Genomic DNA, 16776 nt, shown 5'->3' with positions numbered 1-16776 from the left:
TATTTTATTTTTACTTTCATCATATTTTGCTTTGGTTTTGATACCCCCAAATTCGAAGCTATCTCATTACAACCCTTCCTTTTCGTAACCTATCATACTTTCATAAATCAGAGTCCATTTTCTGTAGGCTGTTTTTGAACCCAGTCAACGACGGGTACTTTTGCTAGTATATATATATATATATATATATATATATATATATATATATATATATATATATATATATATAAACAAGTAGTTAATAAATCATGTTAAAACACTTTGAAAAAGAGTTAAAAACATATTTAATTTTAAAAAGGAAGCACAAAATGAGTGGATAGTCCTTAATCGGCGGAGTGATATATATTGATTGATTGAATGATTGATTGATCAATAAATAACCTACGATTAACGAAGTGTTTTATTTTTAATTTTTTGCTCTCTTGTCTTAAAAAAAATTATTTTCATCTTCCACCTTTCTTTTTCTTAAAAATTCTTATGAATTTTAGGGTTATCTCTGATGAGTTGTTTTATATAGCATTCAACGAGGCACGTGTAAGATGCACTATATATAAAAAATGATGTGAATATTATATAAATATATTTGTGGTATTTGAATTAGAAATGATATATATGCCTTGAAAGTGCAATCCTTTTTCATTGATCTGTAAATATAAAACACACATTTATATTATATATACATTACATGTATATATAATAGACTATAATAAGGTACTTATATTTAAATACATATGTATTATTATCATTATGTCAACCGCTTTCAAAACGGAGAATGAAATTCAGTATAAATTCATCGAACACATCTATTTATATCCATTTAAACGAACAATTACTAAGTTATATAAAATGTTCACTATTAAGAAAAATAAGTGCATAGATATTGTGAACATATAATCTAACTTAGTATTGCTGACACAATAAAGGGTGATTTTTTTCGATGAATTCCTAACAACCTTTGTTCACTCTATAAAAAGTTGCTTTATTTCTGCACTATAGGGTTATTAATGAAGTTTTCCGGTTTAAAAAATATATTTGAAACAAAAATGTACATTTCAAATATCATATATATATATATATATATATATATATATATATATATAAAAAGATGTTAGAGACATATATATATATATATATTCATATATATATGTTTGTTTTATTTAATGAATTTTGCGGATTTGCTTTAAAGATATCTATATTTTAAAACAAATTTGGAACATGCAGGGTGTCCAATAAAATGTATACTCTCTTTAAATGACCGTATGACTTACATTTATTCTAAGAAAGAAAAGTTGCATGCGTCAAAATACAGTAAACAAATATGGAAACCAGCTAATTATTGAAAGTGTTCAAATTATTGGCCATTGAGGTTCATGCACAGCTGACAATGCTCACTGATTGAATCGAAAACCTTCCTAATCAGTTAAATTGATATGTTGACACATCTTCTCTCAATGGTGGCTTTCAACTCATTCATTGTAGCTCGTTTTGTGTGATCTTGTGTTTAAGATGCCCCCTCACAGAGGGGCTAAAATTCGGTGAACGTGGAGAATACTCGATAATTCCTCTTCGTTCTAACTATCTGTTTCGCAGGTGACTATCAATATATGCTCTTACGCCATGATGATAGTGGGGAAGTGCTCTGCCTTACTGAAAGTGAATTCTTTATTCCTAAACATCTCTTGCGAACTTGGCATAGTGTATTTATGGTTGCAAGTTTAGATAATTAAAAGAGTGTATACATTTTACTGGGATAACCTGTATATTAAATGATTATGTTATCATACCCCGTTGTATATATATATATATATATATATATATATATATATGTATGTACATATATGTGTGTATAATATAAACCAGTTGTGTGAAGTTAAAGAAATGTAAATATTAAAAGACAATTTTGAATATAGCTTAACTGCTATAAAATTACATATGATACTAGGCTCTGTTTTAACGCATTAGAAGTATTGATCTTCTATTTTGAGTTGTGACTACAAAACTTATTTCGTTTTAGTAAATACACGTTAGAATTTTCCAATTAAATTTTTAATAAAAAATATAATATATTACAATGACACATCAGTTGTTGAACGTTTCGGTGATCAAAAAACTCGGTGTTCAAACCAAAAGTTGGCGATATTCTTGCCTCTGTAGTCGAACGAAGTTCCAGTGTTCGATCCGCCGGCTTCACTTCAAATGTAAACCTGCAGCAATGTTCCTAAATGGAATGTTGTATTTCATACTGGTCGTGATACTTTTGAAGTGTAGTGTGACGAACCAACCCCACTCCGACAACGTGCCACGCGAGTCTGAACTTTGTGACAAGAATTATATTTATAACAGCATCATCGGAACCCTTCGACAATCTACACGGTGTCTGAGTTATTTTTAGTACATCAGCCTGGTACCAGATCACAATTCGATTGGGCGACCTTTTTTTGCGTAGGAGGACGGAGAACCTTGCGGTATCCAAAACGTAAAAATATAAAATGTAAGTAGACTTCAATACCACGAACGAAGCGGACGTGTCTCTGGACGATAGTAATTAATTGCGCGAAAAAAATTCTTCTAAAGTCTTTACACGAAGTTAAACCGATTATTTGAACAGCAAAGAAGAAATAGACACCCCTTTACCATTAAATGTATACAATCCCCAAAGTTTATCGATAAAAAGAGACTTTTAAACTCTGGAACAAAGTAATTCTACTTCAGATAATTTAAATGGAAAATATCCTTTCGGTTGTCGAACATTTCTATGTTCGAACAAACATCTCGAACGAATTATGGATGAGTACCGATGCCTTAGAATTGCACAATAAGACTAAAATTACTAGAAGCCATACTATTAAAAAAAAAAGCTACAACCCCTTATTAACCGGATCTCCTTTAATACCAAGTATAACTGTATTCGACAACTAACAAATAAACAATATATAAAATAAGAAAATGAAAATTAAAAATGAGAACAAATTGCCCCTAACCATCCTGCATCACATTTATAACCAATAACAAAAAAAGTATAAATACACCAAGCCTCAATAAAGAAAATGAAAACGACAGCAACGACGATCGTCTGTACCGATAGAAAGCGTTTGAGAAAAATATGGCCGAACAACAACTTTTGGGCACTATGAAGTACAACATGCCAGGTGAATTGAAAAGACATCCAAGAATCGGAAAAAAGTAGAACTGTTGGGTTCAATCAGACGTGCTTCAATAATGACTTGCTGACAAAATGTGCATATATATATATATATATATATATATATATATATATATATATATATTGTGTATATTTAGGCAGCATTTTCTCATTTAAACAAATATTATTGAATAGCACGGAGTTATTCTGTTTTACAATTTTCCTTTTTATCTTCTCCAATCTCCGAATAGTCCTTTTTGTGTTCTTATCGAAATTGTATATGTTGGATCCATAATGGCGAGCGCTTTCGACAGAAGTACTTCTATCATTCTCAGCCATATTGTAGAAATAAATGTAGAAATTGTCTAAATATATATATATATATATATATATATGTACATATATATATATATATATATATATATATATATATATATATATGTACATATATATATATAATGTGTGTGTATTTTGGTAGGTATATATATATATATATGTGAAGTTAATGTAAGTATGTATGCGTATGGGCACATATATGTGTATAAGTGTACATGCATGTATATATATATATATATATATATATATATATATATATATATATTTATTCGATACGGTGGGTACTTTGGTACTATTTTTGGTTTCCTCAATTATAGAGTACTGATTAGACAGCTGTTAAAGATGGGGCCGTTTAAAAATGGTCGATTTTCTAGGGTAAACATACGCATTCTGTCCGAATCTTGTGTTTTTCTTTGTAGATAATTGCGTACAACCGAAATACATCCTTTTAATCAGACAAAATGGGAACAACAAGTAGTTTGTTTTACGTTATGTTTTGATTAAGATTTACGGATTTAAAGGAAAAACGATGAACAGTAACATAATAAGATTATCATATACAATTGAACACATACATTATGCTAAACAACTAAAAACCTAACCGATATAGCTATTGATGTGCATCTGTACTGTAATGGATGATTGCGTTAATGATGGAAGTAGTATGTTTGATGGTAACTATGGTTTTGTTTGTTGTAGATAGTCGTTAGTTAACTCATATTGCGACCAACGGATTCCCGAATCTTTGATGGGTTTAATCTTTGTCCTAAATATTGCAAAAAAAAATATTCATGGTTAAAATTATTATGAAATTTCAACTTCTAATTTTCTCAAAGGTGATGCGGGGATCTGGTGCTCTTTCATAACGTAACCACAAGGGAAACTTTAACTCTGATCAGATAAATAAGTTTAATGTTACCGATGTTTCTATAGAATAACTTCGGAAACACATTCCACAATATGGATGAGTCCGAAATAAAATTTTGTTGCATCATTACGTTGTCAGACGTAGGTATGCAGTGTTTTGCTTTACGTATGTTTTCACTAGATCTTTTGTTGCTTTATGTAAGTAACATACTTCATACTTCCAAATTTTGTCATTTTTATTATTTGGATTACTTGGAGTATTATTCTTACTCTTAATGCAAATCTCACAGCGTTTCTGACTTTCTTAAGGTGTATCAATTTCAATGCAAAAATATGTACAGAATTCTAAATTGAGCCCTTTATTTAATTCACTATGATTGTGATGTTCTATCTACTATAACTGGGTATAAATCAAAAATAAGTTATTTAAATTTATTGTTATTTAGTTTCGTCGGTGGTGAGGATTAAAGTTTCAAACTTGAGAAAACTTTCATTTAAAATTGAATTTTTTAAAACTTTTAGTTTGTTTTAATGTATTTTTAAAATTTGTAAAAAACAACAACATTATTCTGTCTCAACATGACCTAATACTGTTTACACGACAGTTATTATTAAATAAGCGAAGTTAAACAATGTCGAGTCTGGTAAGTGCAAGACAGGTAATAACACCACGCGGTATATAAGGAAAGACCACCTCTTCCCTCAACAAGCACCAGCCCTGAATATATCAGAAACTACTACAGTATAACCTGACCCCCCTCCAAAAAAACCCTGTAATTTGACAACATAATAGTACAAATCTGAGCAGAGTATAATCTCAAACATATGACGAAGCTCAAGATTATTCAAATGGATTTAATTGTTAATCGACGGGATTTCAGTAAATTTGTTTAGTTTGTATCTTTATAAAATTAAGACGGATTTTTACGGGATCGATATCGTTTTGAAGCTCTACCCTTCGGACGACAAATATTGAAAAATTGGGTAAATACATTAATTCCTTCACCCTCAGCTGGATATTGTTCTAAAAAGAAGGGTCGCTATTTTCGCCGATATTTCGAAAGTCATCCCCACTTTTCGATTGACTAGCCTTCATTTAACCTTCGCCACTTCCGGTTTGGTGATAGAACCAAAGACAAAGACGTCAAGGTTTTTTTTTTCACGTTCTTTTTTTCCTTCGCGGTACGGGTTCGAGCCTTCCTGCCTACTACTACTTTTTTTTACTCAAAACACAGCTCCCAACCACCATGCAACGCTACATAAACATTTTTTTATTTTAAATTAAAACCTTTACTTTAAAATAATAGTTTAAAACCTGCCGAAATTATTTGTCATTCTAATTTAATGGAGAGTAGAAAACGTATTGTGGATGCGTTATCGGCAGCTCCTGTTACTCTCGCTTCTTCTTATTTGTCCCTCAGTCCTCATTTTTAAATGAGTGATTTTTCTGACAAAGGGAGAAGAAAAAGCTGTTTTCTAGGTTGGTAGTATTTTGCGTGAACAGTTGGCAGAGATGGCGGAAATTTTCTGTTTCTATGTCTATCCTTGTAGCCATGTCACTAGTAAGGGTGCTGGAGGTAAACGTTTTGTCTGGGCTGAGGTTATCCGCCTGATAGTCAGAGACCCGAACCTTGGATTAACCACTAAGGAGGCTGTCCTATCAGCAGGTGCAAAGTACTGGGGCTGCTGTATTGCCATTTGGTGAATGGATTCTGGACCATGCAGTAGCTTCTGGTGGGGCCTCTCGATGCCATACTAGTGGGTAATTGTTACGGCTTTACCTTATCATTAGCTACAAATAATAAAAAAAATTCTTCGTTTCTTTTTCTCTCTTAGTTTCCCCTCTCTGTCCTGCAAATCTGACGACCTAGTCCACAAATTCCAAAATTTCATCATGACAAGTTTCAAGAAAAAATACACGATTAAACCCGGTTCTCCAACTTCCAACGTAGACCCCTACTACCATGTCTCCTTCTCCAACATCAGGGGTCTACGTTCTAACCTTCCAGAGGTTGAAACCCAATTACAGGAGACTAAACCAGTCCTTTTATTTTTAAGTGAAACTGGCATTGGACAGGCTATTTCCCTAGAAGAGTTCGCAATTAAAGGATACTCTAACTTAACTTCTAAATCTGACCCCCAAGATCGCCATGGGCATGGAATATGTGCCTATATTAGGGATAACTTTCCATGTGGTAGGGACATCTCCAGGGAAGATCCTAACTTACCCTATATGTGCTTCCGGGTTGCATTAGCTCACACTACGGCATTTATATTTACTCTCTATCGCCCCCATAACAGCGGAGTTAGTATCTTTCAAAGCATATCTGAGAAAATTGACCAAGTCCTATCTGCTTATCCTTCAGCTAACATTCACGTATGTGGTGACTTCAATGTTCACAACGTCCAATGGTTGACCCACTCTAACAAGACCGATGATGAGGGGAGGTTTTGTCATGATTTCTCCATTGCCTATGACCTCACTCAAATTGTTCAGGAACCCACCCGTGTGCCCGACAATGACGGCCAGTATGCGAGCCTACTAGACCTTTTTCTCACAACTTGCCCTGAACTATGTTCAGTTTCTGTTCTGTCGCCTCTTGGATCTTCCGACCACTCTGTTGTATCAATTAAGATAAAAATGAAATGTAATAAGTCGCCAGACGTACCTCTCCATCGTACAGTATATCGATACACTAAGGCTGATTGGGATAGCTTCCGTACATTTATATCTGATCTATCTCTGCATTCCATGTTTAAAAAGGATGTGTCCTCTATAGTATTAGACCCGACGGAATGGTTAATTGTAGATATTGACCGTTTCATACCCTCTAAAAAGTTTCAGCAAAAACCTAACAGCCAGCCATGGTTCTCTCCAGAATGTGCTGCTGCCATTGCGCACAGAAATCACTTTTTCCACTGTTTCCAACGTAATAGATGTATGAAAACTAAAGCCGCTTTCAGGACTGCCAGCAACCATTGTAAGAAAGTAATAAAGAATGCAAGAGAGTTGTATGCTCAAACTGTTAAGTCCAAAGTAGCTGAGCAACGGCTTGGTTCCCACCAGTTTTGGCAAATAACAAACAGAATCCTGAACAGAAGCGTGTGCTCCATCCCAACTATTATCAATGGACCTGAGGTAATCTCGTCAGCATCAGACAAAGCCAAACTCTTTGTCAAGAACTTTGCAGCTAATTCTACCCTTTGCGATCAAGGCCGCCAACTCCCAATATTTCCTCCTGTATCAGAAAACACGTTATGTGATATACGTATATCTGTACGTGATGTTGCCAAGCTAATCAAAAACCTTGATTCCAGTAAAGCAACTGGCCCTGACGGTATTCCAATTATAGTACTCAAAAAACTTCAACCTGAACTAGCGCCCATACTTACAAAACTGTTTAAACGTTGTCTTAAGGAGAATAGTTTCCCATCTCCCTGGAAAATTTCATCAGTATGCCCTGTATTTAAGAATTCAGGTGATCGCTCATCCCCCTCTCAGTACAGGCCAATAAGTCTCCTGTGCGTCATGAGTAAGTTGCTGGAATCTGTGTTAAATACAGAAGTAATCAACCATCTCAACAAAAATAACCTTCTTAGTGACACTCAATATGGTTTCCGTTCTGCTAGATCTACAGCAGATGTGCTTACAGTTATATCTCATAGGATTAGCAAATCTCTCGACGGAGGCAATCTTTCTAGGGCAATTGCTCTTGACATATCTAAGGCCTTTGATAGGGTATGGCATAAAGGTTTACTTCATAAGGTCTCTAGCTATGGTATTGCTGGAAATGTCTTCTCAATTATTAAATCATTTCTTTCTGATAGGTTCATAAGAGTAGTAGTTGAGGGGCAAAAATCAGAAGCTCATGGTATTAATGCCGGTGTCCCTCAGGGGTCCATCCTGGGCCCAACTCTTTTCCTGATCTACATTAATGATCTTCCAAATCACATCCTTACATCATTTGTAGACATTTATGCTGACGACACTACCATTTATGGTAGCACATCTAAGACAGTAAACGACCAAGTTCTCTCCAATTCTCTCTCCTCTGATCTTGAGCATGTAGTACAATGGGGTAAGGAGTGGCTGGTTACTTTTAATGCATCTAAAACCAAGCTTCTCTCTTTACATCATCAACATTCTGATCCACATCTGGCATCAATTGAAATGAATGGCTCTCGTCTTCAGGAGGCCTCTAGTTTTGACAAGCTTCTTGGCTTGACCATCACTCCTGATCTTAAATGGAACACGTACATCAAATCTGTTGCCAAGGTCGCTGGAAAAATGGTGGGATCTTTCTATCGATCCGGTAGATATCTCACTGCTGATGCTATTCTCTATCTATATAAGAGCCAGGTACGTCCAAGGATGGAATACTGTTGCCACATCTGGGCAGGAGCTGCTAGAAAGGACTTGGCCTGCCTCGATAGAGTTCAAAATAGACTTCGTAGCCTCGTAGGAGATGTCCTTTTCTCTTCCTTGCAACCTCTATCTCACAGAAGAAATGTTGCGAATTTGTCTCTGATGTATCCTTATTTTCATGGAAAGTGTTTGCATGAGCTTCAATCTATGGTCCCCCCTCGCCAAACTTTTACAAGAAACACTCGTCTAGCTGTAAACACTATCAATAATTCCCCCCACTCTTTATCTGTGCCTAAACCTAAACGTAGATTCCATGAACAAAGCTTCTTCCTTAGAACTGCACGCCTGTGGAATTGTCTTCCGTTTTCCTGCTTTCCGGCTGACTACAATATGGTTGTCTTTAAGTCTAACGTAAATAAGTTCTTGATGAGCCGTTCCATATAAGTTATCAAATTTACCAAATTTTCATTACTAATGATTACTATATTTTCCAATTTCTACTGTACACTCTTTAACCCTTATCCTCGAGTGGCCTCTTGGCCTTGATAATGTGGTGATGCCTATGTAAAAAAAAGTATATAAACAATTGATAATAAAATTGTTTAAACGTAGTTTACTTTATTTTTTTCTTGCATTTATTATATATGAGTAAAAATTCAAGTTGTTTAAATTTTGATGAAATGCACGCGATGCAGTAATGGGTTTCGCCGAATTAATTTGTGCCACTCACCCTCTCCACATAAATTCATAAAGGTAAGAACTAAACAGATTCACCGAAGTCCCGTCCATTCTTTCCGTTTTGACTCGATCTTGGTTTTTAATCCCAAGGTCAAGGCTGCTCTTTGGTCAACAAAATGTCAACTGGGAGCCATGTTGATTTTTTGCTTATTGAAAGTTTACACATGTTTAATCGGTCATTTCTAGAGTTTCGATTGGGAGAATAAATAAACTTTTTTACACGAAATGGCTCCTTATGAAATAATGTTTAAGATTATAAACATTTTGAATGTCTATTACATGCTAGAAAATGCTATATAGGTAAAACCTATGGCTTCTTGGATCGACGTATTTTGAGTTTTTGTAGATTTTCCGTCTCATCTCTTTCTTTCCCGGTATAAACCTGCCTCGCCAAGCATCCCGGTCTTGGGACAGTGCTATTTATTGCTCACATTCCACACCGACGTCCCTTTTAGTAACGAGCCACTTTCGTAACTAGCTACTCTCAAGATGATCTGCTGAAAACAAATTCATCATCGACTGCAGTGCTATATATATATATATATATATATATATATATATATATATATATATATATATATACAGGGTGACCCCCCCCCCAAACAAAACAAAAGCTAAATGGAGGCCATCTAGAACATATGGTGTAGAACGGAGAAAAAAGGTCAAAGACCTCGTGTTTTGATGTGATGTTTTGAATATAATAAACTAGTTATGACCAAAGTTTCATTTCATTCGGACAAAACTAATTAGAGTTGGGGCCCGTTTTCTGGGGTCACTCTGTATATATATATATATATATATATATATGTACAATTAAATAAATAAATATTAAGCTCTTATATCGAAAAGTTTTTTTTTGTAATCGTGACCTTTTTTGGAATTATTTCCGAAAAACCAGTAAACAAATATATATATATATATATATATATATATATATATATATATATATATATATATATATATATATATATATATAAACTTTAGTTTCCACAGCCGTCCGTATGAATTCTTTAACATATACCATATCCAGTCCTTTATTGTAAGCTCAGCAATTTTGTACACCCGACTAATCGAACAGATATCGACACGAGACTTTGAAAAACACTAGGCCTACTTGGGCAAGTGATTATATCTGAGCGGGAAAATGCATTTCATTGTGTATTTAGCTAACGGCAGCTGTGTGCGTCTAACCAAATGAAATATCGGGTACGTTGGCGTGTGGGCGGTGGTCGAAATCTATTGGGACATCAGCAACGCCGCCAATGTACCATGTTATCACTTTTATGAATGGAAAGCATTTTGTTTTATTTTTATTTTTTGCTTTATTGAACATGTGTACATATCATATATTTCACACATAGATAAGTACACAAACAACGATAAACGAAAGAACTGCCATAAATAAATCCATGTTTTTCTATTCGACTGTCGCACACACACACACACACATACACAGACATACACACACATATATTAGCATTAAAGATTAATAATTTTTTTATTGATATTTATTTTGATTCTGATATTTCTATATATATACGTATCTATGCATATATAAGTAGATATATATATGTGTGTATATATAAGTATATGTGTGTGTGTGTACACACATTTATATTTCAAATAATAATTTCTACTACAATTAATTTTTGACAAACCTATATTTCTTTAAATAGCTCATTAGTTCAAGACTAATGCTATAAATTGTGTAATAATTATATAACTAAATGATGTTTTTTGACGAGCACGATCAAGTTTTATATATATATATATATATATATATATATATAGTAAGTTATACAATATATATGGCGAATATGCGTATATAAAAACGACAAACAACCACAAAATTCGTGCATAAGCCTGAAGAGTCCCAGAGTGGATGAAACGCGGAATATTCAGTGTAGCTTAATCGCCATATATATTTTATAACTTACTAACTAGCTCTAACTACGTATTGAGCACTTTTGAAGTAAATACATAAAGTTTAGGCATAAATCTATACTTTCGTATATTGATTTTATGTGTGTAAATTATGTAGTTATATATATATATATATGTATATATATATATATATATATATATATATATGTATGTGTGTGTGTGTGTGTGTGTGTGTGTGTGTGTGTGTGTGTGTGTGTGTGTGTTCCGGGAATTTAAACTGCATTATATCCAGTTTTACAGTTTTTTTTTATACAAAGCTTTTAAGACTATATACATGTTTTTAGATATTTATGGTTAGGTTTCCTTTCTCTTATCTGTTTGACTTTCTGGTACCTAATGTACTTAACGTTTAAGCATTTTTATTCACATAGCATTTATATTCTAGTTAACATTTTTATTAAATTTACTTATATATATTATTAATATTTTATTTATTTTTATTTTTTTATATATTTTTTATATATTAGCATAAATAGAACTGTATTGTTCTACATTTTTCTATTTGGAAGTGGTATTTCCACTGGAGAGCCATGTATTTTGCGGCGGTCCTGTTTTTAAATTTCCTAAACAGCTACACGGTAGGCAGCGTTTTCTATTAAAAAAAAAAGAAACAATAGTTAACGTTTTCTTTTTTTTTATCAAATATCGTTGAATTCTCTTTTATAATTGTAGACTTTTGAGTAGTCGGCTTATGCAAGCGATAGGTCTATTTCTCTTCAACTATTTTAGTTAAGGCCTTTTTAAAGATCCTTATATAGTTGAATGATCTTTTGTAATTATAAACTTTTTAGAAATTGGATTATGTAGGTGCAAATCTGCGATAGGTTAACTTTAGTTTTTTTGGGGGGGGGAAATAAACTGCATTCTTTTTTATTTTTACATATTGTTATACAAAACTTCTTTAGACTATATATATATATATATATATATATATATATATATATATATATATATATATATATACATATGTGTGTGTGTGCGTACACACACACACATATATATATATATATATATATATATATATATATATAAATACCCGTTCACGTACACCTTTTTACGATAAAGCTCGAACCCAGAATTAGATAGAATCGAGCAATTGCATCGACAACGGACAACGCCAGACCCAAAGTGGGTTTCGATGTACTGCATCTCTCAGTGACGTGCTTTTAGTTAATGTTTGTATATGTGATATCTACCGCCTGCATACCAGCAGTAACTATTTTAGTTGTATATGACGCGTTGCTTGTCACATCGTAGAATGTAGAACTGGATAAAAATATAAGAATTTTAAAATCGAGGCATAGCCAATAGATTACGCTGTGGCCCATATGGTTAGGTCGTCAGTATTGCACACTTCATGAGTGCGACGACTTGGGTTCGCGCCTATATCGGAGCACGTCATTGATGAGATGCTACTACATCGAAACCCACTTTGGGTCTGGCGTTGTCCGTTGTCGATGCAATTGCTCGATTCTATCTAATTCTGGGTTCTAGCTTTATCGTAAAAAGGTGTATGTGAACGGGTATTTATATATCTATAATCTCCTCTTAATGTCTTATATATATATATATATATATATATATATATATATATATATATATATATATTAGACTTAAGTGGAGATTATAAATATATAGATACTCGTTCACATACACCTCTCCTCTTTGGACTACTGCACTGCTCGCAAACAAACAATTTTCTTTCTCTTATATATATATATATATATATATATATATATATATATATATATATATATATATATATATATAAGAGAAAGAAAATTAAAACATAAGTTGAACTTTACAATATAAATTTATTGTCTGATTGAATACTCCAAAAGTCCTTATTCTGCGGAGTTTCAAAGAATGCGATTTTTATTATTCATCAGAGGACATAAAGAAATCCGAAAATTATATTTGTAGCAATGCTAGAATTAAGTGAAACCGCAATTTATTTTAGTTATAAATTGCCAAATAAAAAAATGAAAAAATATTGGATATGTAAAAAACTAATATAAAAACAAACCGCGCATAATATTTCAGCTTGAATGAAACTCCTCTAGAAATGCAAAATAGTTCTTTAGATAGAATGTATTCCAAAATAAGTCCAGCGTGACGATGCATATAATCCGATTGGAAATTTTTCAAAAGTCCGATTGGAAAGTTTACAAAACAGCTGAAATAATGAAAATTGTTTGTTTGCGAGCAGTGCAGTAGTCCAAAGAGAAGTGTGCTCCTAGTCAAATGGGACCTAATAGTAAGAAGAGAGAAATCCACTACGATAACCTTCATCCTCGGCTTAAAATAAAAAAGTGATTTTAAGCGAGGAAATAAATCCGTGAAAGCTCGTATTACTGTGACCGGAAATTTCTAGACAGACTGAAACAGATCTTTCTATAAAAAAATTCGATGTCATTATTGAAAGGAAAAGTATAAGAGTGATGATTATAATTTTTTAAGTGATGCAGGATCATATTTTATTAAGGCTTTCAAAATATCGTGTTGATATTATTATTATTATTATCATTTTGTCATCTGATAAAGATGACAAAATGATAATAATAATAATAATAATAATAATAATAATAATAATAATAATTTAGTAATTATAGTAACAAATTTAGTAATAAGTATAAAAAACGAAGTTGGCCGACGTTTATTTCAAATTAAAATGCTCAACGATAAGAAACAAGTTCTTAAAGGAGCTGACATAATTATTTACTATAATGATTATTAAATGCCTACAGACACTAGTGTTTCATCCTTTCGGGAATCATCACCATTTCATGGAATTAATGTTGCTGCGTGTTTTAATTTATTCGCAGTTGTGTTCAGTTTGCAGGTTATTCATGCACCCATTTATCAATAGATGAGCAGTTGTTTGATAGAGATACACTTGACCTGTAATTTACACCTTTCTTTGTTCGTTTTTTTTTTGTGTTACCAGCTGACCTAGCCTTAATCTGGATTTATTCAGGTATATTCGCTTCTATTCTTTACACTAGTTTTATACAAGTAGTAAAGAAATAAAAAAAAAACTTTAGCAAGAAAAGTGGTCGATATAACAGCAATAAAATAACACAAAAATACAAAAATATAATTATTAGAAAGAGTAATAACCTTTACCCTAATAGGCATAAAAACGTTAACAATGAATAAAAGAATGTAACTGTGGATCCCGCGCACTCTATTCGTTACAAAATAAATGTCTAACCAAAACATTGCTTAGCAGGCCAAAGAATGTTTGCCGAAGAAACCCGAATAACAAGAAATATTATGTAGGAATGGCCTTCCTTGATTTTATAATCAGGAATTACGACCTCAGAACTAATTTAAAAAAGAGAAAACGTTGAATAAAAGCAGCATTACCGAAATACTACTTGGAGCTCAATGGAAATAGGCGCTCGACGATAATCAATGAAAATAGTACTACAAGCGTGTACACATAGGAACTTAGACAACTTGTGTAGACTGTGTTGCAATGATAAGTTAACTATCATAAACTTAAAAACACACCAAGACGTATTAAACTGCAGAATTGAAATACAAACGTATGCTTACAGAAAATAGATTTCTTAAAATTAATGCATATAAAAGAATAAAATGAAATAATAAATATGTATATATTATAACAAGAGCAGCATAATAATAATAATAATAATAATAATAATAATAATAATAATAATAATAATAATTATAATAATAATAATGATAATAATAATAGCAATAATAATAATTATAATAATAATTATAATAATAATTATAATTATAATAATAATGATCATAATAATAACAGCAACAATAATAATAATAATAATAATAATAATAATAAAAATGTCAACAATAATAATAATGATTATAATTATCATAACAATATTTAACAAATCAATAAACATATATAAAACTATCAGCGAACATGTTTGTATACGCCCAGAATAAAATTAGGTCAGCTTTCATTAAAAACAAGGAAATAAGAAAGAGGTATAATGCAAGTTAATCGAACCTCTACCTTATAAAAGCGCGCCCATTATCTGTGATAAAAGGGTGTATTAATAAAAGAGTCTGACTAGTGGACTTATAAACTGAGCACCACGAGGGTATACAAAAACGTACGGAGACATTAATTCTATGCAATAGTCTCATGAATCTTTAAGAGGATAAAAGGCGGAAAATTCTGTGTAGCCCAATTGTTATATACATATATATAGAGAGAGATAGCTTGCTACATAGCTGTACGCATGTATCATGACTGTTGAAGTAAACACTGAAAATAGACACATAAAATCTTATGTAGATGCATAAAGTAATATATATATATATATATATATATATAGGTTTGAGATTTCTAAAGTTGGGACTAATGAAGGCAACGAGGTTGTTAGATAGTGCTCAATAAAACGAGCAAAATATTTTTTTTAATCATTTCAGGGTAAACAGTTAAATATGGTCGCTACAAAGAGCCATCGGTTTCAGTCAATGAAACTTTCTCAGGCTACCCAGAATCATTCGACACCACAAAAAATAAAATGAAAAAAATGAAGCAAAGTTTTATTTTTTTTCATTTTCATTGGGGCGTCGTAGGGTTGCGAGTCGCCCGAGGAAGTCTCATTGACTGAAACAGATGGCTATTTGTAGCGACCATATGTAACTGTTTACCTTAAAATAATTAATATATAACATTAATGAAATTAATTGCCAACACATAGCGGTCATTTTTTCTGTTGCATACTGTTAATTTATCAATTAAAAAATTCAGTATGCAAATAAGACAGGACACAAAAACCATGAATAGTCTCTTAACAATATATAGATATTTTGTATTCATTGTTGAACAGCCCTATCTAAAACATCAATCTACTGATTGTAGTAAAAAAAATTATGTTATTTAGTATTTGCATATAGCTCCTATTTCGATTTCGGCCCTGTCGGTGGGGCATTAGAATACGCCGACTGCCCCCCCCCCTGCAGAGAGTAAAAGTCCCTCAATGGGGTTCCTGGATATGACCTTAAACTATATCCAGTGGTGGGGCCCCAGCTTGTGGGCTTTGGGGAGTGTGGAGCCACTCTTTAATTACGATTGCTTCCAGGTCCACTCTGACCCGGAGTGGTAGTACCTGTTAGGGTCCCAACTATGGGTTAAATAGAAACCGAGGTGAAAACAACAAATGTACTCTATTAAAAAAAATTTTCTTCAAAATCTTTGGATTCGGCATTAAATAACCCGAAAAGGGTTGATATGCCGTAAAACAAAAAACAACCAACCAACCAACCAACCAACCTATTTCGATTTCTACAATGCGTTTAGTTTACCTTTTCTAAACCTGAAATGCAAATTTAATTGATCTCAATGTAAAACACTTGGATCTTTACACTAACTCGAACA

Source organism: Euprymna scolopes, chromosome 23 (assembly GCF_053919585.1).
Source record: "Euprymna scolopes isolate OS-2025 chromosome 23, ASM5391958v1, whole genome shotgun sequence".
NCBI classification, from domain to species: Eukaryota; Metazoa; Mollusca; class Cephalopoda; order Sepiida; family Sepiolidae; genus Euprymna; species Euprymna scolopes.
Note: the sequence above shows the minus strand (reverse complement) of the source record.